The sequence below is a fragment of the Trachypithecus francoisi genome, unplaced genomic scaffold (genome assembly GCF_009764315.1).
Source record: "Trachypithecus francoisi isolate TF-2019V2 unplaced genomic scaffold, Tfra_2.0 Lachesis_group16, whole genome shotgun sequence".
In the NCBI taxonomy this organism is placed as follows: domain Eukaryota; kingdom Metazoa; phylum Chordata; class Mammalia; order Primates; family Cercopithecidae; genus Trachypithecus; species Trachypithecus francoisi.
Window position 1 is genome coordinate 57552606 of NW_022681461.1, and position 25106 is coordinate 57577711.

Sequence of the window (25106 nt, forward strand, 5' to 3'; positions counted from 1 at the left end):
GAATTAGTCAAAGCCCTTATTTTATTTCAGCTAACTTGAGTTGGTTCTGTTCCTTGCCAAACATTCCTAACTATGACAGTATTTGTCACCTTCCAGTGTGCCATCCTTTATACCTTTCATCTCACATCTTAGACAGCACTTTGAGGCAGAACTGTCCAATAGAACTTTCTGTTTCCATGGTGTCCAATATGGTACCCACTAGACACATGTGGCTATTGAGCATTTGAAATGTGGCTAATGTGACTAAGGAACAGAATTCTACATTTTATTTAATTTTAATGAATTTAAACTTAAAAAGGCGCTCACGGCTACCACACTGGATGGCACAGCTCTGACGTCTTCAATGCTCTCTTCGCCACTAACTTGTTCATCCTCACAAAAATCTGGTGAGGTTTATAGTTTTATAATCGGTCTAATAGATTTATAGTGGGTATCATTCTTCCTGGGTCTCCAAAAGATACAATTACTTGCCTAACAAGATCCCATAGCTGGGGGGGCGTGCTGTTAGATTGAAATTCAGTTTGTTGACTCTTAGCAAATGCTTTCTCTACATGGCCATATATTCCAAAAAGTAATGGACTTCAACTTGTCTTTCCTACTGGTTTACAAACTTGTTTTACCCAGAGCTTCTATCCACATATTCCCCAAAGACTGCTGTATAGATTGGTTGGAGGTGAAGGCTATGTTCTGTGGCCTTGAAAAAGAGAGGAGATAACCGATCCACTCACAGGTCAAGCCCCAACAAAATAAGCCAACAGCTGTGGCCAGATTCAGAAGAGCCCAACACGGAATCTGTTAAAATGGGCTTGGAGCATGATCCCACTAAGTGCTTTCTCCCTGCCTGTAAGGGGTTCTGCCATTCCACACTCAAACAGGACTTGATGATGCTTTTAACCTTAAATTATTGAGGCCAATATACCTAAGACATCCCGATTTCCCCTTATGAACTCTGCTCTTGGCTCAGAATTACTAGTGAAGCAGCCAAATGCCCTGCCTCCCACTCCTAGTCCCAAGGCCTCTGGCTCTGTGCCTGCTCACTTCCTCCCTTTTAATCCCATCCTCTTCCTAATAGGTTTTCACTGAAATGCCATATCCGTAAGGTGGTATTTTTTTCCTATTCACAGGACATTGACCATTGACCCACCCCCCACCAAAGAGATCCATGTGGAAAAGCAGGTCACATGAACTTTCTGCCTGAGAGAGTCTGTGAAATCACACTTCTGGGTACCCTGGAATAGGACCTGTAAGGATATCAACACATAAACTCTGCAAAGTCTAGGGAAAGAATGGAGTGATCTCTTTTCCTAAAGAATACCTTCCTAAAGGCTTAGCTTGCCTGAAAACAGGCTAAAGAAACCTGAGGGTTTTAGAAGGAAATTTCCAAAATAAAAGGATGAGCTAGAGGTTGGAAACACAGAGAAAGGATGGTGAGGACTTGTTTTTTAAAAAATAGACAATTATCCTTCTATGTCTCAAATGCTTAATTGCTGACAGTAAAACGGTAACCACTGAACAGCTGCCCCCTCAAGTCTTGAAGAAATAAAACTTGCTCTTCTGTTATTCTGATAATGAGGGTACCATCAATGCCCACAGTCCTCAGAGCAACTTCCTTTCACAGCCATACATACCCTTGGTGCCACTAATCCTTCTGTTTTCTCTCAGCCAGGAGTGTCTACCTGCATGGAAAACATTGTGGAAACCTTCCTCCGTACCTGTGCCAGGCTCTTGTGGATGCCATCAACAAGCCCCTCTGACACCTCTGATGGGAGCATGCGAATAACACCGAATAATCACAGCAAATCCTCCTCATCACAAAGCCTTGCATGGACTAGCACTCGCAAATATTTAAATAAATATTAAAACGCTGTTGGAAATTTGGGAATTTTTCTTCCAAAGATACTCATATAACCAATTTGAAGATATGTCTTTTTTTTTTTTTTTTTTGAGACAAGAAGATCCCTGGAACCTGGGAGGTCGAGTCTGCAGTGAGCCATGACCATGCCACTGCACTGTTGCCTAGGCTGGAGTGCAGTGGCGTGATCATGGCTCACTGCAGCCTCGCCCTCCCAGGTTCAAGTGATCTTCCTGTCTCAGTCTCCTGAATAGCTGGGACTGTAGGCACATGTCACAATGCCAGGCTAAGTATTTTATCTTGTATTTTGTAGAGGCAGGGTCTCACTTTGTTGCCTAGGCTGCTCTTGAACTCCTGTCCTCAGGCAATCCTCCTGCTTTGACCTGATAACAGTCTCATGAACTGGAAGGACACTGATCCAAAACTTCAAATAGCTTTAAAGTCATTGTCTTTTTTTGCCACAACTTAACAGGCTTACCTGAGAAAGAAGGCATCTTTGGAGGATTCTTCCTCATCCAAGTCCCTTAATGGTGCATATTGACCACCATTTATGAAATCCTACTATGCACCAGATCCTTTATGTATATTGTTAACATTTCTAATCCTCACCACACCTTGTATGGTGGAAGTTTTTATGATCATTTTATATATTTAAAAAATTGAGGTTCAACTAGATAAAATAATTTGCCAGAAATCACAAAGTTGGTGGATGGTAAGGCTAAATGTTAAACCCTTAACTATTTGGCACTGAAACATAAATGATTTATTTCTCACTAAAGCAGTTTTAAAGTTTGATGAATATTTTTATGTTTTCAAAGCTCTGGCACATGTATGTTTCAAAGATCCTCACAACAAGACTAGAAAGGAAACTAGAACAGGTGGTATTATCTCCATTTTACAGACAAGGAAACAGAAATTCAGATGTCCTCGTGCTTGATCCAAATTTGTAAATGATGCTGACATGGTCAGACATGAGGATGTCTCTTTAGGTGAAACTTTTGAACCTAAAATGAAGTTTTCTTAAGAAGAAGTAGGTTGATCAGGTAGGCCCCCCATGTTTAAAGACAATGGCAATCCAGCATGGATAATAATAGATTTACCATGCCACTGAATGACTGAACAAAGAGGCACCCATCTGTGTCTTTTCCTGAGTGTCAGATGCCATATTGGCACAGGAACCCGAGAGTTTTGAAATTAAAAAGGGAGCAGTAAATGCACCTAGACTTACTTTCCCAGCCCAAAGCCCCCTTGGGACCCCTGCCTATAATTTATGCTGTGGGCTAATCGAACAGAGCAGTGCTCAGCCAGTGTGAACTCGGGGAGCTTGTTAAAATGCAGGTTCTGATTAGACTGGTCTATCAATCTCCCAGGTGGTGCTGAATCTACTGGTCCATGGATGGCACTCAAAGCATCAAGGCCTGATCTAACTAAGGGAGCCTGTTAAAAATGTAGATGCTTAGGCTTCACCCCAAACCTGGTAGATCTAAGTGTGCATTTTAACAAAATCTCAAAAGTATATGATCTGAGAAGTGCTGGGTTGGAGGGCTGCCTGGCAGATTGAGTAAAGGAATGAATAAACAAACTTCCATTTATTGTTTTGTCGACAGATTGTTTCATAAACAGTCTTCAGTTGAGTGTGGGTGTGTTTGAGGAAAAAAAAAAGAGAGATACTGTTTTGAATACAATCGCCTTGACAGATGGTGACAACCACCAGGTCTTTTGATCTGGACTGACTTGTATAGCCCAGCACCCAGCACCTAGGAGGTCTCCAGTGAATACATTTTCATAAATGCCAGGTGGAGGGCAGCTGCTGCTATTGCAGCCTCATGCAGAAAGGCTTCTTTGACTGAATAAACTGTAGCACTAGCAACAACACAGTGGTTATTTTCTGTCCTGTTTCAGACTCCAGGAAAACAAAAAAGTCATAAAGTTTGCATTCTAGGTAGAAACTGAAAGTAAATTTTATATTATGAACTGCACCCATGACAACGCTGGTTCTTAATAAATATTTGAAGCCAATGGTTCATTTGATCAATAAACATTTACTATAAGCTTTTCATGTGTCAGACACAGGGCTAGGCACTAAGGACACAGAGTTCATAAAAATGTGGTCCCTGTCTATGAAGAATTCACAATTTGGTATGTAGTTTTCAGGTTAGTTATTGACTTTTGCTTTTAGTACTATAAAGTTCAATACACCAACATGCATACTGATGTGATTCCTTCAGAGTATTACTCAGATCAGGAGTGAAAAAGGACAATAAAGGGTGAGGTCTTTGGAAAGAGAAAAACAGAAATCTAAATAAATAGCACAAAACTGACAGAAGTTCCATGTGCTCTCCATATTTTCTGCCTAATAGATCAATTATAACAATAAAACATGTGCACTATAAAAACATACAGAGAGAATTCGGCTGGGCTGCAAGGGAATGTTGACAAGGTAGCTAAGCAACACTGGCAAGGAAAGTTCTAATTTTTCTTTTCCTATTGATGTCTTTTGCCTCATTAGTTGAGAAATCAAAGAGTCCTATCCAGGGATAGGGAAGAAATAAAACAACTCTCCCAGTCACTCCTGAGAGATCCATCTTCTCTAGCCAGGCCCACCTCTAAGAGACCTTGGTGGTACAGAAGGGTGAGGGGGTTAGGAGAGCGACCGAAGGTGACACCAGTTGCAGGAAAAGCAGTTCAATATCTTATCTGTGGGGTGGAGGACTCCTTTTGGCAGGATCAGCTGGCAGGATGATTCATTTCCTATAGGAAGGCCATAAGAGAAATGCCCCAGAAACACCCCACATGAAGGAAGTTTAGTGTCATCTTCATTGCCCGGCACAGAGCTGACTTAACAGAATGTTTGCTGAATGAATGAGTAAACGACAGTGAATGATGAACATTTTACATCACAGTGAAACCACAAAAGAGGAACCAAAGTGGATCTCCTGTCTTCAGTTATTTGGGGACTCTATGTCAACCTGTAAACTCACTGCCAACTCACTGAGGCAGCTGGGATACCCTGAAGTAACATGTCTGCCTCCTGAAAGGACAAGACTTCAGCCCAACTTTTCTTTCAAATGAGCTGCTCCATTCCTCTGTGTTATCTGAAATTCCACCTCTTCGGAATCAAAGAATGACTAGTCTGATTTCTCATTTTCCCACTATATTGTTCTCTTTATAGCTGGAATAGTCCTTGGAATCATCCTCACTTCCCAAATATTGAATTAAAGTAGATTGAGTTTTTATTTTAGAGGGGTGTATGTATGTGTGTATCATAAAATGAACATCATCTGAGCTTTCTAGGCTCCAATAAAGGATGTGCCTAAGATGAAATTCCATCAACCCTTACGCACTGTTTACCCCTGCCTACTTAGTAGGTGCCATCTTTGCCCACAAGACAACCCCAGAATGGAAGAGATTCCTGCCTGAGAAGAGCTTTTCTATTTTTTTCCCCAATGAATTCAACTCCTCAACTTTGAGCTGTCATATCACTGCATTTTGTTACATTAGTTAGGAGAAACATTGCTGCCTCATTTTAATCTTCAAAGATATGCACGGTTTCAGAGCTTAGAATGCTCATGTTATTTCTGAACACAAATGAAGTCAGTACAAACAGGTGTAACCCTACAGAAATCTGTCACAGGACTATTACTCCTCCTAATCTTCTAGCTCTTCAATGGTCGTTTGAATTGCATTCTTGCTGTTTCACAGGCTCATTCTTTTGGTCATCAGTGCAGACATTCTAGTATCAAATGTATAAGTTAAAATTCCAAAAATGAAAGCATTACCTGCAACCTTATATACTGCAGCAGCAGCAACAGCTACAATAGATCAATGCACAGGTGTTTTCAGCAAAAAGCTATAATGATTCACCATCATTCAGAAGAGGAAAGTTAGTGGTGAGAAAGAATGGAAAGAGTAAAAGAAAAGAGTGGGATTTGTTTGGTATGGTTTGAAACATTACCTACTGATGGTCCATGGAAGAAAAGACAGAGTTTTAAAAAATGTTTTATGAAATAAAGAGAATAATGTTCCTTCTAGACACCGGTACCAACTAGCTTGGATTCCCAACAATGACAAAGATGAAGACTCTTTGGTCAAACCTTGGGCAGGGTTGATCCAATCTTACTTCAGTTTTAAAAATAAATAGTAAAGTAAAATTATTACAGGATAAAAGCTCAATTGACCCATTTAATCTTATAAAGATTATAAATCTTATAATGATTACACTGATTTTTTTTTAAAAGAAAGAGAAACTTCTCCAAGTCAGTGAGAGACTTGGTATATTATTTCCAGATATTTAGACTAGCTAGAAAATATTCATTTTTGTGGCTTAAAGAAAGACATGATTTGATAAAAACAATATCTAAGTCAGGCAAGGGTAGAAGAATGGGGTATGTGGCGAGAACTACAGATAAAGCTTAAATTATAGCTGAAACAAAAAATTAAGGCAGGTCAAAAATGTAAGTATTTTTACTTTTTATATACACCTACTATATAGGTGTATATCAGCTGATATGATGTCACTCTGAACCTTTAATGGATACTGAGATAAGTACTTTTACTTTTTAAAGCATGGGTGTATATCAGCTGATATGGTATCACTGTGAACCTTCAATGGATACTGGGATAAAGGTTACTGCCAATTACCCTTTCTTTTTCTTTGAAACAGGGTATGTCAATCCTTTCTTGGAAAAATCTTACTTTAAAGGAAAAAGGTTCTATTTCAAGGAAGTTGGATCCTGTAACGGTCAACAGACTTGTTTACTCTCAGCCACTAAGTGAATTTGAGTCTCAAAGTCTGAAAAATTTTAGCCCTAGCACCATGAGAACTTTTGTATGACATCTGGAACCACTGCAAAAGATCTTTGCAGGAAGGTGGAGAACACAAAATGGGCTAGAAGACTGGAAATTAGAAAATACAGTTCCAATTTTCAAAAGATTATAAGTTTAAGTTTGACAAGGGATAGATAAAATTAACACCAAAAGCAGGCAAGATTTAGAGACACTAAAGCCCAGTGGCTAACAGCACACAGCTTTTGTAGGGTTGCTGCAAGAATTCAAACAGTTTATGTAAAACATTTAGCATTAGCATGTACTGAATATAGTGGTTGCTGCTATCATCATGTTCATCATTTGAATCATATTATGATGCAAGTTTTACTAGAGAGTCAGATTCTAGAGAGACCAGTCACCTAGAATCTATCTTAGGATGCCTAAAATTCTAATTATATAATATTAACAATGGCATTTATTAAAGACTTTCTGTTTATTTTAGTTTTCACAACCCTATGAATAGGCATTATTATTATCCCTAATTTACACTTAAGGAAACGGAGAGACAGTGAGATTGAAGCTGTATCCTGATCACAGAACCAGGAAGTAGCCAAGCTGACTGCAAACCTCTTACCACCTACTTAAAATTGCCTCTTTAGACAGTTGGGTAGTTAAAGAAAAAAAAAAAAAAAATAGAGGAAGTTCTGGGATACACCTAAGGGGGTCAGGGAGGAAATGGGAGAAACAGAGACCTAGCCCTATGTACACTGCCATGTGCCACTCCAGAAGAGATCTATTTCTGGAAACTTTGTGGTCTAGTTTCAAAAGACCTGGATTCAAATCCTGGCAATGACTTTAGCTGGCTATGTCTTTGAACAGACACTTTTTATGAATATCAATTTTGTCTTCTTTAAAGATGATGGTGCTGGGCACAGTGACTCACGTCTGTAATCTTAACACTTTGGGAAGCTGAGCCAGGCTGATTGCTGGAGCCCAGGAGTTCGAGACCAGCTTGGGCAACATGGCAAAACTCATCTCTACAAAAAATACACAAATTAGCCCAGCGGGACACGCCTGTAGTCCCAGCTACTTGGAAGGCTGAGGTGGGAGGATCACCTGAGCTTGGGGAAGTCAAGATTGCAGTGAGCCATGATTGCAGAAAGCTCTGCCTCCCAGGTTCACGCCATTCTCCTGCCTCAGCCTCCCGAGTAGCTGGGACTACAGGCGCCCACCACCACGTCCACCGTGCTCCAGCCTGGGCAACAGAGTGAGACCCTGTCTCAAACAAAACCAAAAACAAAACAAAAAAAAAGAAAAAAAAATAATAAGGATAATGGTGCTTACCTTTATTGTAAGGTTACTGTGAAAATTAAAAGATATAATGCCAGTGAGCGCACTTCACAAATGGAAAACAATTATATGGTTATTGACATAGTGACTGATAAAAGAAACTATAACTTTTGACTTAACATCAAGAAACGATGTGAGAAACAGAAAATGATTCAGTTCAATGCAAATGTGTGTTTATGAATAAGAAATAAGCAGGAGGTGGTAGGGGTGGGGGGCACGGTGGCAATGGAGGCCCTGCACAGCAGGAAAGAAAGAAATGAAATGTTTCATTCTTGCTTAATTTGGGTGGACTTCTAATTCTCAGGCAAAAAGAAATAATATTAACCTCAGTGATTTCATAATGAGTTAACAATATTCCCCAATATTTATAACACACTTACCCCAATATTTTGAGGGAGTTCCAGTATTTTTTTTTTTTTTTGAGACAGAGTCTCACTCTGTCACCCAGGCTGGAGTGCAGTGGCACAATCTCGGCTCACTGAAAGCTCTGCCTCCCAGGTTCACGCCATTCTCCTGCCTCAGCCTCCCGAGTAGCTGGGACTACAGGCGCCCACCACCATGTCTGGCGAATTTTTTGTATTTTTAGTAGAGACGGGGTTTCACCATGTTAGCCAGGATGGTCTCGATCTGCTGACCTCATGATCTGCCCACCTCAGCCTCCCAAAGTGCTGGGAGTATTTTCTGCATATAATAAATCTAATGCAATATGGCTTATTTCATGAATTTGGGCAAATTATATCCACCATGCCCTCCCACTAATCCCTCAAACACTTTTCATAATAGCATATAAATGCTCTACATTTAACACATTACATTCCTAGTTATAATCCAGTTACAACCTCTGTATTCTGATAACAGAAATGACTTTCTAAACTGTTAAAAAAGTTATTTTTTATATTAGTTCATTTTCATGCTGCTGATAAAGACATAACTGAAACTGGAAACAAAAAGAGGTTTAATTGGACATGCTCCACATGGCTGGGGAGGCCTCAGAATCATGGTGGGAAGTGGAAGACACTTCTTACATGGCGGCAGCAAGAGAAAAATGAGGAAGAAGCAAAAAAAGAAACCCCTGATAAACCCATCAGATCTCGTGAAACTTATTCATTATCACGAGAATAGGATGGGAAAGACTGGCCCTCATGATTCAATTATCTCCCCCTGGGTCCCTGCCACAGCATGTGAGAATTCTGGGAGATAAAATTCAAGTTGGGATTTGGGTGTGGACACAGCCAAACCATATCATTCTGCCCCTGGCACCTCCAAATCTCATGTCCTCACATTTCAAAACCAATCATGCCTTCCCAACAGTCACCCAAAGTCTTAACTCATTTCAGCATTAACCCAAAAGTCCATAGTCCAAAGTCTCATCTGAGACAAGGCAAGTCCCTTCTGCCTATGAGCCTGCAAAGTCAACATCAAGCTAGTTAATTCCTAGACACAATGTGGGTACAGGTATTGGATAAATACAGCTGTTCCAAATGGGAGAAATTGGTCAAAACAAAGGGGTTACAGGGCCCATGCAAGTCCGAAATCCAGCGGGGCAGTCAAATTTTTTTTTTTTTTTTGAGATGGAGTCTCGCTCTGTCACCCAGGCTGGAGTGCAGTGGCATGATCTCGGCTCACTGCAACCTTCGCCTCCCGGGTTGAAGCCATTCTCCTGACTCAGCCTCCCGAGTAGCTGGGACTACAGGTGCCTGCCACCATGCCTGGCTAATTTTTTTTGTATTTTTAGTAGAAACAGGGTTTCACCATGTTAGTCAGAAAGGACTTGATTTCCTGACCTTGTGATCTGCCCGCCTCGGCGTTCCAAAGTGCTGGAGGGCAGTCAAATTTTAAAGCTCCAAAATGACCTCCTTTGACTCCAGGTCTGACACCCAGGTCATGCTGATGCAAGAGGTGGGTTCCCATTATCTTGGGCAGCTCCACCCCTGTGGCTTTGCAGGGTATAGCCTCCCTCCCGGCTGCTTTCACGGGCTGGCACTGAGTGTCTGTGGCTTTTCCAGGCGCATAGTGCAAGCTGTCAGTGGATCTACCATTCTGAGATCTGGAAGATGATGGCCCTCTTCTCACAGCTCCACTAGGCAGTGCCCCAGCAAGGAGTCTGTGTGGGGGCTCCAACCCCACATTTCCCTTCTGCATTGTCCTAGCAGAGGTTCTCCATGAAGGCCCCACCCCTGCAGCAAACTTTTGCCTGAGTATCCAGGCATTTCCACACATCTTCTGAAATCTAGGGGGAGGTTTCCAAACCTCAATTCTTGACTTCTGTGTACCCATAGGTTCAACACCACATGGAAACTGCCAAGGCCTGGGGCTTCCACCTTCTGAAGCCACAGCCTGAGCTCTACGTTGGCCCTTTCAGCCACAGCTGGAATGGCTGGGACATAGGGCACCAAGATCCTAGGCTGCACATAGCACGGGGATCCTGGGACTGGCCCACAAAACTACTTTTTTCTGCTGGGCCTCTGGGCCTGTGATGGGATGGGCTACCATGAAGGTCTCTGACATGGTCTGGAGACATTTTCTCCATCATTCTAGACTTCATTGTATCCCTAGTACCTAACACAGGACCCAGCAGAAACAGGAACTCAGTAACTTTTTATGGTTAAACTGTGTATCTAATGGTCTTGGGGATTAACATTAGGCTCCTTGCTCCTTATGCAGCTGGATTGAATTCCTCCTTAAAAAATGGGTTTTTCTTTTCTACTGCATCGTCAGGCTGCAAATTTTCTGAACTTTTATGCTCTATTTCCCTTTTAAAACAGAATGCTTTTAACAGCACCCAAGTCACCTTTTGAAAGCTTTGCTGCTTAGAAATTTCTTCTGCCAGGTACCCTAAATCATCTCTCTCAAGTTCAAAGTTCCACAAATCTCTAGGGCCACCAGTCTCTGTGATAAAACATAACAAGAGTCACCTTTGCTCCAGTTCCCAACAAGTTCCTCATTCCATCTGAGACCACCTCAGCCTGGACCTTATTGTTCATATCACTATCAGCATTTTTGTCAAAGCCATTCAACAAGTCTTTAGGAGGTTCCAAACTTTCCCACATTTTCCTGTCTTCTGAACCCTCCAAACTGTTCCAACCTCTGCCTGTTACCCAGTTCCAAAGTCACTTCCACATTTTCAGGTATCTTTTCAGCAATGCCCCACTCTACTGGTACCAATTTACTATATTTGTCCATTTTCATGCTGCTGATAAAAACATACCCGAAACTGGGAAGAAAAAGGGGTTTAATTGGACTTACAGTTCCACATGGCTGGGAAGGCCTCAGAATCATAGTGGGAGGCAGAAGGCGCTTCTTACATGGCAGCAGCAAGAGAAAATGAGGAAGAAGCAAGAGCAGAAACCCCTGATAAATCCATCAGATCTCATGAGACTTATTCACTATCACAAGAATAGCATAGGAAAGACCGGCCCCCATGATTCAATTATCTCCCCCGGGTCCCTCCCACAACATGTGGGAATTTGGGGAGATAAAATTCAAGTTGAGATTTGGGTGGGGACATAGCCAAACCATATCATTCCTGTTATCAGAATCCAGAGAGCCTGCTGGAAGGATTAAGGCTGCATTTCTAGAAACTCTCAAGAGAGAACAGACAACCATCTATCTGGGTGGTTTTTCATTTTTCTAAATGAAAAACAGGTACACAAAGCAGGTAACCCTGAGATAAAATTGAGACAAATAATTAATGATTCTATCCACTCTATTCTCCCAAACACGCCAATAACAAGTTAAAAAAAAGTTGGAAATGAAATTGCGTCAGACATGTAATTGCAAACCATGTGTCCTCCTCAAAGACTGAAAAGAGATCTATCTTTAGAGCCAGAAAGATGCAGATTTGAGTCCAGGCTGTGCCCCTTGACCAGTTACCCTTGTGGGTAAATGCTTTCTCTTTGTGCTTTAATTTCTTTCTTTGTTGTTAGGGTGCTAATACCAATATCACAGTGTGTTTTGGGGATAATTGAGATAATATAAGTAAAGATAAGTCAATGTCAAGTGTTAAATTAATAAATTATAATATTATTTATTAATCTGGATTTCTCCTATGATCAGGTTTCAAGTGGTGTCATGATCAATAGGGGTCCCAACCATAATGTGGTCTTTCTTTGACTTCTTCCCTACAAGACCTAAGCACCTCACCCTCAAAAAGTGTAAAATCTTGAGGCACCTCAGGGAAGCACCATTTCCCCACTCGTGGTTTGGATGAGGAAGAATTTTCCCTACGCATCCTACTATCCTCTCTCTGTCCCTTTACTAACATCGCCCCAGGGCAAGTGGAGGGATGGATTCACTTACTGGCAAACTGCACATGCTCAGCTGGCTCAGCCTGACCTTGTTTTCCTCCTGTGAAGTGCCTGCTCTCAAGGAGTGTGCTACCTGCTGCTTCCCCAACTTTCTGTCCTTATGAATGGAGTTGGCCTGCTCTCTCCAGTGCTACATGGGAAAGGGTGGGTAATTTAGAGTTAGCAGGCCCATAGGTTAACAGTCTGGTTTCCATAAGAAACAAAGTTGATTTTTGTTTTTGTTGTTGTATTGTTATTACCAACTTCTTTGAAGCCACAGAGGGAAGAGTGGTGTGACTTGTTTATTAGGACTCTATAGGAGAACTAACACTGTTAAGTTGTGCAGAGTGGCTTGGCTATGCAAAGTTAGCTGTTTTTGTTACCAGAGACGCTTTGTGACATTAGTTCAACAAGAACTCTGTTTAAGACATAACTTACTCATCTGCAGAAAGTCTATGTCTACACACCAGAAATGCATAGCCTTCTCAAGAGATTTCTCAGCTAAGAAACAAAACCTAGTCATTGCGTGCATTTGTATCAGTGACTGTTCAGCGGCAGATACGGAGAGAGAGAATGCTCAGAACAGAGTCCCCCGTCATCTGTGAAGTGCTTCTGAATCCCCCACAGTTGACAGTGAGCTTTAGGCCTGACAATCCCATGCCCCTGTATGTGGCTACTGTCTGGGAACATGATTATCAGGAGCTTTCTCCAGGGAACTGAAAAACTTTCTATCTACTCAGATAAGGGAGAGAAGGTTACTCTTCCTCAGAGAAGGCCCAGCCTCGATTTCTTCAAACTTCTCTCTGGTTTAACTTCAACTCCTGGTAAAGCAGAGGGAACAAGTTACCAAAAGAAGGAGCAAGAAGGACAGGATGGCTGGTTATCGTGTACACCTTGCATGCACATCTCTGATGCAAATGCCCCAGGACCACATACTGTGCTGTATTTCTTTGCTCACATGTCTGGCCCCTCCATCAGTTTATGAGGGCTGGGGGCACACTCTAGACTTCATTGCATCCCTAGTACCTAACACAGGACCCAGTAGAAACAGGAACTCAGTAACTTTTTGTAGTTAAACTGTGTATCTAAATGATTGTTAATCAAATACCACACAGATAAACAGTTCTTTCTCCAGTTGAGAGGACTAGGCTCCTATAATCATAATGAGACAATGGACAAAAGGAATCTTTTCAGAAAACAGAACTACTTCATGCAAAGATCAACAGTGGCTACTGGACATGATGTTTCCCAGGCCAATCTAAACAGCTCCCGTGATTTCATTTTCTAGCATTCAGTGAAAAGTCAGCTCCTTTGGAGGCATGCCCACTCACTTAAAACAATGTTTAAAAAGTCATGGTAGACCTTTGTAAAGATCTTTGCAATACCACCCAAAGACCTCTACCTTTGTGCTTTGCTTAAAATTTTGCTTAAAAAATACGTTTTAAAAATATACTTCAGAGGAAAAAATAATGGGGAGGAGAGCAAGCTAATCAACTTGGGAATTTTCGTCTTTTTTGTAGAGTTGGGGGTCTTGCCATGTTGCCCAGGCTGGTCTTGAACTCCTGGGCTCAAGCAATGCTCCTGCCTCAGCCTCCCAAGATGCTGGGATTACAGGCATGAGTCACAGTGCCTGGCTGGGAATTTTTTTTCTAATACGAGACAAAAATGTATCATCTCACCTCCTTTAGTGCAAACTCGACTTCTGTGACTTCGGTGTCTATGCCCAAGCTTCTGTCACTGTTGCATCTACTCTCGTTGCCTTTGTCCCCTTCAATGACAGCATCCTGGCCCCTAACCTGTCTCCCTCAATCATCCCACACAACACCACGACATTAATTTTCTTCGAACTTTGATCCTGCTACCCATTCCGTGTGCATCTGCTAGGGAGGCCTGATAGCAAGGTCATGGTTGACAGGACTGTACAGCAGGAAGAACTTTTGAAAATCACTTAATTCAATAGAGCCTCTTAATTTATTAAAAACAAAAAACAAATACCTAGTGCCCAGAAAACCGAAGTGAATATTTAAAGGTTCACAGTTAGGACAGACCTGGGGCTGAAAACAAAGCCTCAACCTCAGTGCCAGTGTTCTTTCCACGAGGCAATGGATCTCTCAAATACTTCAGCAAGTCTGACACTTAATAGCCCTTCAAAACTGCCCCCCTCCCTTTTCGTGCCAGGCGTGGTAGCTGACACCTAGAATTTCAGCACTTTGGGAAGCCAAGGCAGGAGGATCACTTGAAGCCAGGAATTAAAGACCAGACTGGGCAACAAAGCAACACCTGCCCCCTCCCCCAGCCATCTCCACAAAACAAAACAAAACAAAATTAGCCTGGCACGGTGGCACACACCTATGGTCCCAGCTATCTGGGAGGCTGAGGCAGGAGGAGGATCACATGAGCCTAGGAGTTCGAGGCCACAGTGAACTATAATCATGTCACTGCATTCCAGCCTGGGCACAGAGTGAGACCTTGTCTCTTAAAAGAAAAAAAAAAAGAAAAAAGAAAAAAAAAACTACCCCAACTTAACTGTCTTTTTAGATACATACAGAGATGTAGATATAGATATTATTCATACTCCTGGTGGTTTTTAAGCCTTTTAAAGTAACATAGCTCCCTTGTTCCTCCAAATGAAATGTTATGCAGGACCTCAATTTTATAAAAATAAATAAAAATTATTTATCTCTTCTGCAGCTGAGGCAGGATGTCTACTCCTCTCAAAAGCCACTGAAACACCTCTGAGAACTTTCAGGTTTTGCTTGATCAGTCGGACAACTCATCAGACCCCTAATGCTGACTGCACTTGTCAGTGGCTAAATCCCTGCCCCTGCCCTTTCTTTCGCCTTCCACCTGCCATAATCTTCCAGCCTCCAGGCGACTTCTCCCTACCATGCTGTTAGGAAGTGACTCTTGTCTCTCCTTTGCTCCAAAGCTCTGAATCTGTAGCCCTTCCTTTGTACCTAAACAGTCTGATTTGTTGGTTATTCCCACAGCTCACCCCCAACTTCTGGCCCATCTACCATCAGGGCCCACCCACCCATCTGTTAGCCCTGTGGGCCCACCAAAGCAGGCTTCAAACACAAGCTGCCACCTCTGGTGGAGGTTCAGCCCACCCCTTCCCCTTCTCTCCTGACCCTTCCCTAATTTGGCTTTGTTTCTGCCATCCCTGCTGCACTCATTTGGAACCCTTGTTTCTCGGCAAATATTTATGGGTTTGACTTGTTATTCTTGAGTTCTATACTCTTCCCCCAGCACCACCTCCCGCTGGCCTTTTATTTTTTGTTTGTTTGTTTTTTTCTCTTTCAATTTTCCCCTCTTGAGCTCTGGGGGCTCTGGTAGAAGGTGGTGGCTCCTGAAGGAAAAAATACAACCCCCTCTCACCCTGAACCATCTGTCCACTGACCAACTAGTAAGTTCCCCCTGGGTCTCCTAGGGACACTCGGAAATGGCAGAAAGACCAAGATCACTTGCACCTAGGGTGCAAGTTTAAAACGCAGACTCTAGCTTCCCACCCCTTACCAGTGGATGTGTGGACTCTGCTGCTCTCCAGAGTTTAAGAACTCCCTGAGCTAGGGAGTCTGACACGCCTGGCCTGGCATATCCAGTGGTCTGTGGGCCAAGAGTCATTTCCTGAGGCGAAAAGGCAAGATAGAAAAGTGGTCATCTGAAGAGCTGCATTTCCAGCAGTAAGAATGGCAGAAAAAGTCCTTGGGGGAAAGGAGAATTAACCTGAATCATGATTGGGAATATACAATGTGGCCCTTCTCCTACTGGTCTACACCACCTGTGAAGAGGCTGGTTCAATGAACTACCCCTGTGCTTTGTGGCTCTTGGTCATTGTGTTGTATAGACTGGTGGTTAAGTAAACAGATCTGAGATCAGACTGCCCGAGTTTGACTCCCAAATCTGCCATTTCTAGAGTGTGGGCTCTGGAGTTTACTATACCACATTGCTCAATATTAGCTTCCACTTCTTCCATTTCTGTAAAATGGAGATAAAATAGCCATCTCATAGGGCTGCCATGAGAGTTAAGTGACATTATCCAAATAAAGCATCCGATATAGCAGCAAGCACAAGGTAAGTCTGTAATATGCATTAGCTTTCATTCTTATCACTAACATCATGCTTTCTTGAACTTACTTATATACATATGTCTCCCTCCTTCTGGATAGGGAACTCCTGAAAAGCAGATCCCACAGGCTTCTACGTTCCCTCTCTCCTAAAACACTCTTAGTGGGTTATAGCTCGCAGAATTGTGGTGATCAACGAAGACAGTAGGTGAAGAGAGGTTAGCAGCGGGTCTGGCACACTGTAATTGGCAATGACTCTTGGAAAGAGTGACCAACCTTGACCACATCCTGGGTGTGAGGGACAGCAGGAGCCGTCCCTCCTGAGGAGGGGCACCTGAGGCAGGGCACCTCCCTCCAGCCACCAAGCAGACAGATGGGCCTTTCAGGAGGGCAGGAACATGTTTAGGAGGCTTCTTGAGGGACACTGGGAGAAGCTGGCCAAAAAGCTTATGTTGATTGGACATTCACACCTATTATTTTATGAAAGGAATTCAAGCACTCTCACAGCTGTGCCAGAAAGACTCATCCCCAGTCCAAGGGTGCTTTTTAAATACCAAATATCTTAATCCTGATGTTTTTATGTAACCACAATGTGTAGATTTGCCAAAAATGTTAAAAATAGAAGAAACCAAAAATCAAAGAGAAAAATCTTCTCATAGTTTCTAATCCAACTTGCATGGAAATAGTTATCTTGCAAAAGAGTGAAGGGTATAAATTTTTTCATTCATTTAGGGGAGTTGTTTTGGTTTTTCTTGTTTTATTCTTTGGGTAGTTTATTTGTTTTTCCCACAGTACTTTTTTTTAATGACAAGTAAGGGTGACACCACTTTTCTTAAAAACAATAAAAGCTACAGGAAAAAAAAAAAAAAAAAAAAAAGCCTTTAAAAGTCTCCAAAGGCCTCAGGAACTTTTGCCCAGAGAAGTGAACTTCTCAAGCAAAGCCATGGAAAACAACGTCTGCCGCAGGCGCGGGGCTGAGCCAAACCCCTGCGGCGAGGGCTTGCTTTATTTTTGGTCCAAGCTCACAGTCCAGGAAGCCACATCCACTGACTTATTTTTCATTTAAGATTCTACATTCATCATTACGTCTTGTTAGGTAAGCCTCCAGTGGATTTCCTCTCTTTGGTCTAAGAAATCTGAAGAGGAAAAACAGAAACACACAGTCACCATTCCTAGGAAAATAGCATCAGCCCAGCAAGAGACCAAAACAGGTGTCTGGTAAAAGCTCCCACTCTATTCTCTTTAAACTGCACTTTATTCTAAGAAAGAAAAAGAAAAAAAAAAAAAAAAACAACAAAACACCCAGCTCCCTGAGTTTAAACAGTGCTTGATTTTATATAAGCACCAGATGATTCAAATTCCTTTTAGAAAAAGGTGGTAGAGGATTCTATAAAAACTCTGATAACCATTTCTTCTACCAACTTTAGTCAACAAAAAAATTGAAAGGCTTAACATAGGTGAAAACTGAAAAATACAGAGTTCCACAAAGACAAGTTAAAACTGTCATTTTTAAAAAGAAGCATCTAAAAGTCACTTTGGTACATCTCAAATGCACACCTTTACATAACTGATCAAGATACAAACCACTTGCAAACATTTATATTTTAAATCACACACAGCTATTCCGACTCAGAGATTTTAAGTGATTACACAATGAACTGGTCCTCATATGCTTTCCCTTAATTTTCCCTAACCTTGTGTGGCTTCTAGAAAGACAAAAACTGACAGACAAGGGTAGTATGGCCAAGCAGCCCTGATTTATTTCAGCTTTGAAAGGCCACTACACTTGGATTCTCATTTCTGCAGGGAATGCAATCCAGAGAGCTGAGCTCGCTGTCCTGAATAAAGTACACGTTTTTCTCATCTAGCGGAGTAAACTTGTGAAATGTGAGTACAACCTGCCCAGTGTCTGAGGCAGGCAAAGGGGGAGGGTGGGGTCGTGCTGGGACACAGAGGAGTCACTCCCTGTTTGGAGAGCTACGCTCCTGGAGCACCAGGCTCACAGGAGGGCACAGGCAGGAGGCAGGATCGCGGCCTTCAAAGTGCCCAGGAAAGAGAAGCTGTCCAAGCTGGACAAGCAGAGAGGGACCTGCTGCCCTGAGAGCTAGTTCCTAAACTAATCCACATCAAGGAGGGCCATGGGCCTCTGGGGCAACAAAGGGACCTGCAAGGGGCAGTGTGGGAAAGAAACTAGCACCTTCTCCAACCAAGGGGTTAGCCCCTAACAGGGGATGTTGGTGATGGACCCCATCAAGACATTCCCTCAGCTTCATCAGAGGTCATGCACTCTCCCCAGTTCCACACCCACCCCACCTTGCTCACAAGCAGAAGGGGAAAGAAGGTACCTTGGCATTCATTTGGGAAGCTGCCAAGATAGTCTAATCTTTCAACTGGGGCATCTAATCTGATAGCAGCCACAGAGCAACAGACTGCATGTGTTCAAATTCTAACCTCCAATGTGATGGCATTAAAAGGTGGGAGCTTTGGAAGATAATTTGGTTATGAGGGCTCTACCCTAATGAATGCGATTAGCCATTACAAAAGGGACCCCAGAAAGCTCTCTACCCTCAAGAGGGCCCACATCAGAACCCAATCATGCTGGTACCCTGATCTTGGATTTCCAGCTTCCAGAACTATGAGAAATAGATTTTCTGTTGTTTATAAGCCACCCAGACTAAGGTATTTTGTTATAGCAGCCTGAACTAAGACACACAGATATTTACACCATCTCATTTTTATCATAGTCTAGGTTTATGATGTATTTAATTTTATAAAGCCTTGTATGGGTAGGAGAAAAATAGTGATAATAATTTATGTTTCCTCCAACCATATCTAGTAAACACAAAAGGGTCCTTTTAGGTAAAGTTTCTTTCTGACTAATAAGGAAATACATGTACACCTCATTACTGTATGGCCTCCCAGAAGCCACTGAGTTCTGAGGATTTAGAAGAAATGATTCAAATGGAGTTTCCCTAGACATCATGGGCCCAAACTGACTCCTTACACCAGAGATTACTTTTTAATTACTCTCATCAAGGCTGGCTGAATAAACCTTACACACGTCAGCACACAAGTGAAGGCAATGACATTTTGTAATGGCAGAATCCAGGTCATCATACCCTAGAATAGTCGCCACGATGCAAGTGCCTGCTGGTTAGAACCTTCGTATCATTCCTGTTGCAAGACACATAGCTATTTCCTGTTCTGGGAAGTTTTGGAGGGGTGAGAGAAAGAAACGCAAGAAGGGAAGAGACATTCATGACAAAATCTGGCAAAGGCTTTTTGAGGAGCTACAGCCTCTCCCTCTCAGGCCGTAGCAAATAGTCTCATCAAAATAACTCTGAAATCTAGAATGAAGATTATGAAAAGAAATCCAGTGTTATACATGAAATTTTAAAACACGTGTACTTTTTCCCTCAGCAAACCCACCTTTAATAATCTATCAAAAGACAAATGTACTGGGCTATGGTGCTAGGCAGATTTCCAAGGTGGCTCCTAGTGATCTCTGTCCCCTGGCATCCATGCTCTTGTGTAATCCTCTGATTGAGTGAACGCTGGACCCAGAGACTGACTTCTAGTAAACAGAATACAGCAAAAGGGACGGGGCACTCTTCTGAGATTAGGTTATAAAAGACTGTGACCTCTCTTGCTCACACACTCTTGCTCTCGCTTTGATGATGCCAGCTGCCATGTTGTGAGCTCTCCTCCTGAGATGCCTACATAGCAAGGAACTGAAGGTGCCTTCCAGCTAAAATCCAGGCAGTGAGGAGCAAAGGCCCTCAGGCCAACAGTCCACCAGGATCTGAATTCTGCCAACAACCACTGGGTAAGCTCAGAGGCAGCTCCTTCCCAGTCAAACCTTGACACAACCGCAGGCTGAGCCTTGGGAGAGATCCTGAACCGGAGAACCCAGCTACGCTGCACTCTGCCTGCTGACCCACAAAAACTGTGAGATAATAAACGCTGTTGTTTTTAAACCACTGTGTTGGAGGGGATTCTGTTATGAAGCCATAGATAAATCATACGGCTATTTAAGCCTCATTGTTTATAATCACATACAAAAGGAAACAACCAAAAGTCCATTCTGAGATAACCAGCATAATCAAGAATGGTATATCCATATACGAAATACTGGGCAGTCCTCAAAACACAGTGAGGTCAATATATCTGTATTGATATGAAAAGAAGTTCATGAAAATGAAAAAGCAAATTGCAAAACAACATGTGACTTTTTAAACATGGCAGGTATCGACATCCATTCCTGTAAACTCCAGATAAGCTCCTCACCCACTGTTCTCATTTCAGAAAACAATTCTAGTTGTCTAGTTGCTCTGTCTAATCCATTTGAAAGTATATCATTTACTTCAAATTGCCAACACATCCCACACTCCTCACACCCTCCACCGCAACTACTCTCATCCACACCACCAGATTCTCTCTCTTTACAGCTGCCATGGACTGGGCAGGTTGTACTGCCTCCACTTCTGTTCCTCTGCAATCTATTAATATTTCCAGACAGGAGCCAGAGTGGTACTTTAAAGATATAAGTGAAATCAGGCCACTGCCCTCTTCAAGCCCTACAAAGGCTTCCCATCACGCTCAGAATAAAAACCAATGTTGCTATATTGGTTTACAAAGTCATGATCTACAGATCTGGCCCCTGGATACCTCTCCTTCCCCTACGATTCTCTCCCTCACTTATCTGCTCTATCCACAGTGGCCTCCCTGATGTTTCTATAACGTGCCAAGTCTCCTATCACTTCAAGGCTGTATTAGTTTGCTAGGCCTGCCATAACCAAGTACCCAAAACTAGGTGGCTTAAAGAATAGAAATGTATTGTCTCAGTTTTGGAGACAAGAAATCTGAAATCAAGGTGTTGGCAGGGCAATGCTTTCCCTGAAGGCACTAGGGAGAAATCTGTTCAATGTTTCTCTCTCTGTTTCTGATGGGTTTTTTTTGGTATCTTCGGTGTTCCTTGGCTTGTAGACTCAGCACCTCAATCTCTACCTTCATCTTCACAAGTTATCCTTCCTGTGTATATGTCTATCTCCAAATTTTCCCTTTTTATGAGGATAGCAGTCACTTTACATGAGAGGCCCACCCGACTCCAGTATGACCTCTTGTTAACTGATTATTTTCTGCAATAACTCTATTTCCAAATAAGTTCACATTCAAAGGTATTGCAGGTTAGGACTTCTACATATGAATTTGGGATGGGGAACATAATTCAGCCCCAAACAACTGCCTTTGCAATCACTATCCCCTCTTCCTGAAAAGCTCTTTACTCAGTGTGGCTGCCATGAGACTGTACCTCGTAGACATCCAACTTACAAGGAGTATTACTGGCTAGGAGTTACAGCTGTTGTGCTCTGAAATCCATCTCCGCATTTGTGCTAAAGCCACATTTCTCACAGGCTACTCCCAGACAGTGACTGAGCATGGCAGGCATAGTGACGCAAACCTATTCCCGCAAGATGAAAACACCTGAGGGGTGGCCTGTGCTCAAAGACTCCCGAACAGCCTTGCCAGGCTCTCCTGGAACAGCACAGCCCTGTAGGATGCTTCCACTCACCCTCCTCCCTCCCCTCTTCATCACCTGGGGTCAGACCTGCATCACAATCAGAGGAGTCTCCCAAGTTCCCAGTAGCTCACTCCTATTTTCCATCACAGTCAGGGCATTCAAAAGGGCTCTGTGCTTGGTTGAATACTCCTCTGTAGCCATCTTGAAATTCTTTTTTTTTTTTTTTTTTTTTGAGGCGGAGTCTCGCTCTGCCGCCCAGGCTGGAGTGCAGTGGCCGGATCTCAGCTCACTGCAAGCTCCGCCTCCCGGGTTCACGCCATTCTCCTGCCTCAGCCTCCCAAGTAGCTGGGACTACAGGCGCCCGCCATCTCGCCCGGCTAGTTTTTTGTATTTTTTAGTAGAGACGGGGTTTCACCATGTTAGCCAGGATGGTCTCGATCTGCTGACCTCGTGATCCACCCGTCTCGGCCTCCCAAAGTGCTGGGATTACAGGCTTGAGCCACCGCGCCCGGCCCCTATCTTGAAATTCTTAATGTTATTTTTGAACACGGAGCCCCACATTATCATTTTTCCCTTGACCTCACTCTTGCTCACAGGAGTTGCCGTAATAAATCTCTTGCGTAGCTAATCCTGCCTTGGTGTAATGCTTCTCAGAGAACACGGACTCACACCCCAGATACCAGCATGATTCTTCATTACTTCATGTAAGCCTGTGCTTAAAGGTCACTCCTCAGAGAGGTTTCCTTTGCCACCCTAATAAAGCACATGACCCAAACCAGTCCCTCTCTCTCCCCCATTCTCCTCCTTTAATTTTCTTCATCGCTCCAACTGATTTTACTATATGTTTTACTTATTGTTTGTTTTGTCTTTCCCATGAGAATGTAAACTACACAGGGGCAAAGACATAATGTTATTTATTGTTGTGCCCCAGCACCTATAACAAAGCCAGGAACATGATAGATGGCCAATAAATGGTTTGTGAGTAAATTAATTTACATTAAAAATGTCAGTCTGAATTTACCCAGATCCTCTTTCAGTTCCAAAATATAAGCCATTGCAGCCATCACAAGAATGTACCTCATATACCTGTAAAACATAACTGTTCTTCTTAATGCAGGCCAGAAATGAAGCCAGAATTCAAAGCTGAAGCAATAAGCATGACAGCAAACACCACTATCACCCAGAGAGGGGTTGAATCTGGATACAGCTGTTTAGGGGTTTAGGGCTGGGATGCCCAGTTGAGAACAGGTGACGTGGCCCAAGGCTCATGCAAGGTAAGACACTGGAACTGACATAACTGCGTCAAGTCAGAATTCTTGAAAATATCCATCTACATAAGAATAGGACTAGAACTACCACTGCTCCCAGTAGCTCAGGGAAGGGGGAAGTAAATCTGAATTATGCTCCAGTATCAAGGTGAAAAAAAAATGCATCTGATTAAAAAAACTAAATAAAATACCAAACCTGTGTCATGCACAAGTGTGTTGTACAAATTTACATTGTTTAGACTGTGTATGTCTCTTGAGCTAATAGATCACTATAAAAATGTTCCCAGAACCAGGGAAGAAGCAGGCTCAAATTGTTCTGTAGAATATTTTCGGCCGGGCGCGGTGGCTCAAGCCTGTAATCCCAGCACTTTGGGAGGCCGAGACGGGCGGATCACGAGGTCAGGAGATCGAGACCATCCTGGCTAACATGGTGAAACCCCGTCTCTACTAAAAAATACAAAAAACTAGCCGGGCGAGGTGGCGGGTGCCTGTAGTCCCAGCTACTCGGGAGGCTGAGGCAGGAGAATGGCATAAACCCGGGAGGCAGAGCTTGCAGTGAGCTGAGATCCGGCCACTGCACTCCAGCCTGGGCGACAGAGCGAGACTCCGTCTCAAAAAAAAAAAAAAAAAAAAGAAATATTTTCATAACTCAGGACGTACAAGAGTCCCTCAGAATAAACAATTCCTGCTGAACAAACCCAAAAAGAATGAAGCCAGTCAGATGGAGAAGCTACATACATAACGTACACAACGAGCAGAAGAATTGGCACTCTAAGAACTTATAGTAAGAGAATAATCTGACAGGATCTATAAACTAATTATGCTTAAATGTATTTTTTAACATAAAAGAGGAATAAAAACCATAGGAACCATCCTTTATGAACAAAGAAAGGGCAGCTTTGAAAAAAAGAACTAATTTGAATTCTTAAAGATGAGAAAAACATGTTAAATTACATATTAGATACAGCTGAAAAGAGAATGAGCCTCATGAAAGAGGACTCTAAAGAAGTGTTCTGAATGGAGCAGAGAAAGAAAAAAGGGGATCAAAAAATGTGAAAGAGAGGTTATAAACACAGAGAGTAAATTGGGGCAATAAAACACGTTTAATTGAAGTTCTGGAAAAGGAGTAGTTTATGTGAGAGGGGCAATACTGAAATGATAAAGGCTGAGAATTTAATAGAATTAAAGCAATACATATGTTCTTGATTTGGAAAATTACAAGTCCCAAGCAGGATTAAAAAGAAATACACACACACACACACACACACACACACACAGTGTTAAACGGCAGAACACCAGCGCCAAAGAAAAAGTCATACAAGCAACCAGAGAGAAAAAGATAAATTACAAACTTCATAACAGCAATTAGATTGGTGGTGGACTTTTCATCAATAATACAGAGGCATATTCAAAGTGGTAATAAAAAAACCTGTCAAACTAATATTCTATACCTAATTAAGTTACTGCTCAAAATGGGGGTATTTTAACCTGTTTTATGCTGCTATAACTGAATAACACAGACTAATTTACACAGAACAGAAATTTATTTCCTCATAGGTCTGGAGGCTGGGAAGTCCAAGAGCAAGGCACTGGCAACTAGGGAGGGCTTTCTAACTGTGTCACATCGTGGCAGAAGGCATCACATGGGCAAGAGAGAGAGGAAAGGAGGCTAAACTCATCCTTTATAAGAAACCCCTTCCTTGAATAACAAACCCACTCCTACTACAATGAACCCACTCCCATGATAATGGCATTAATCCATTCATGAGGGCAGAACCTTCAAGACCTAATCACCTCTTAAAGTTCCCACCTCTCAACACTGATGCACTGACGATGAAGTTTCCAGCACAAGAATTTTAGGAGACATATTCAAACAGAGGGTGAAATAAAAACATATTCATACCAAAAAAGAGAGACTATCCAATTCACCGACCCTCGCTGAAAGAAATATTAAAGAATAATAACTTCATTATGAAGGAAACTAAGAAAAAGATA

The 25106-nt window shown here is 42.4% G+C and overlaps 1 protein-coding gene across 4 annotated transcripts in view; it reads right to left on the reverse strand.

Annotated features, from left to right (window-relative positions):
• MOB3B (MOB kinase activator 3B) overlaps nt 1-25106 on the reverse strand; it is a 215316-nt gene that overhangs the window by 132008 nt on the left and 58202 nt on the right. The window contains exon 1 of one of the 4 annotated variants that reach the window (XM_033237526.1): nt 11216-11237. The exons of the other annotated variants lie outside the window; for them this stretch is intronic. The gene's annotated coding sequence lies outside the window, so the exon portion shown is untranslated. Of the gene's footprint in view, nt 1-11215; nt 11238-25106 lie in introns of those variants that run through there. 4 annotated transcript variants of the gene reach the window in all.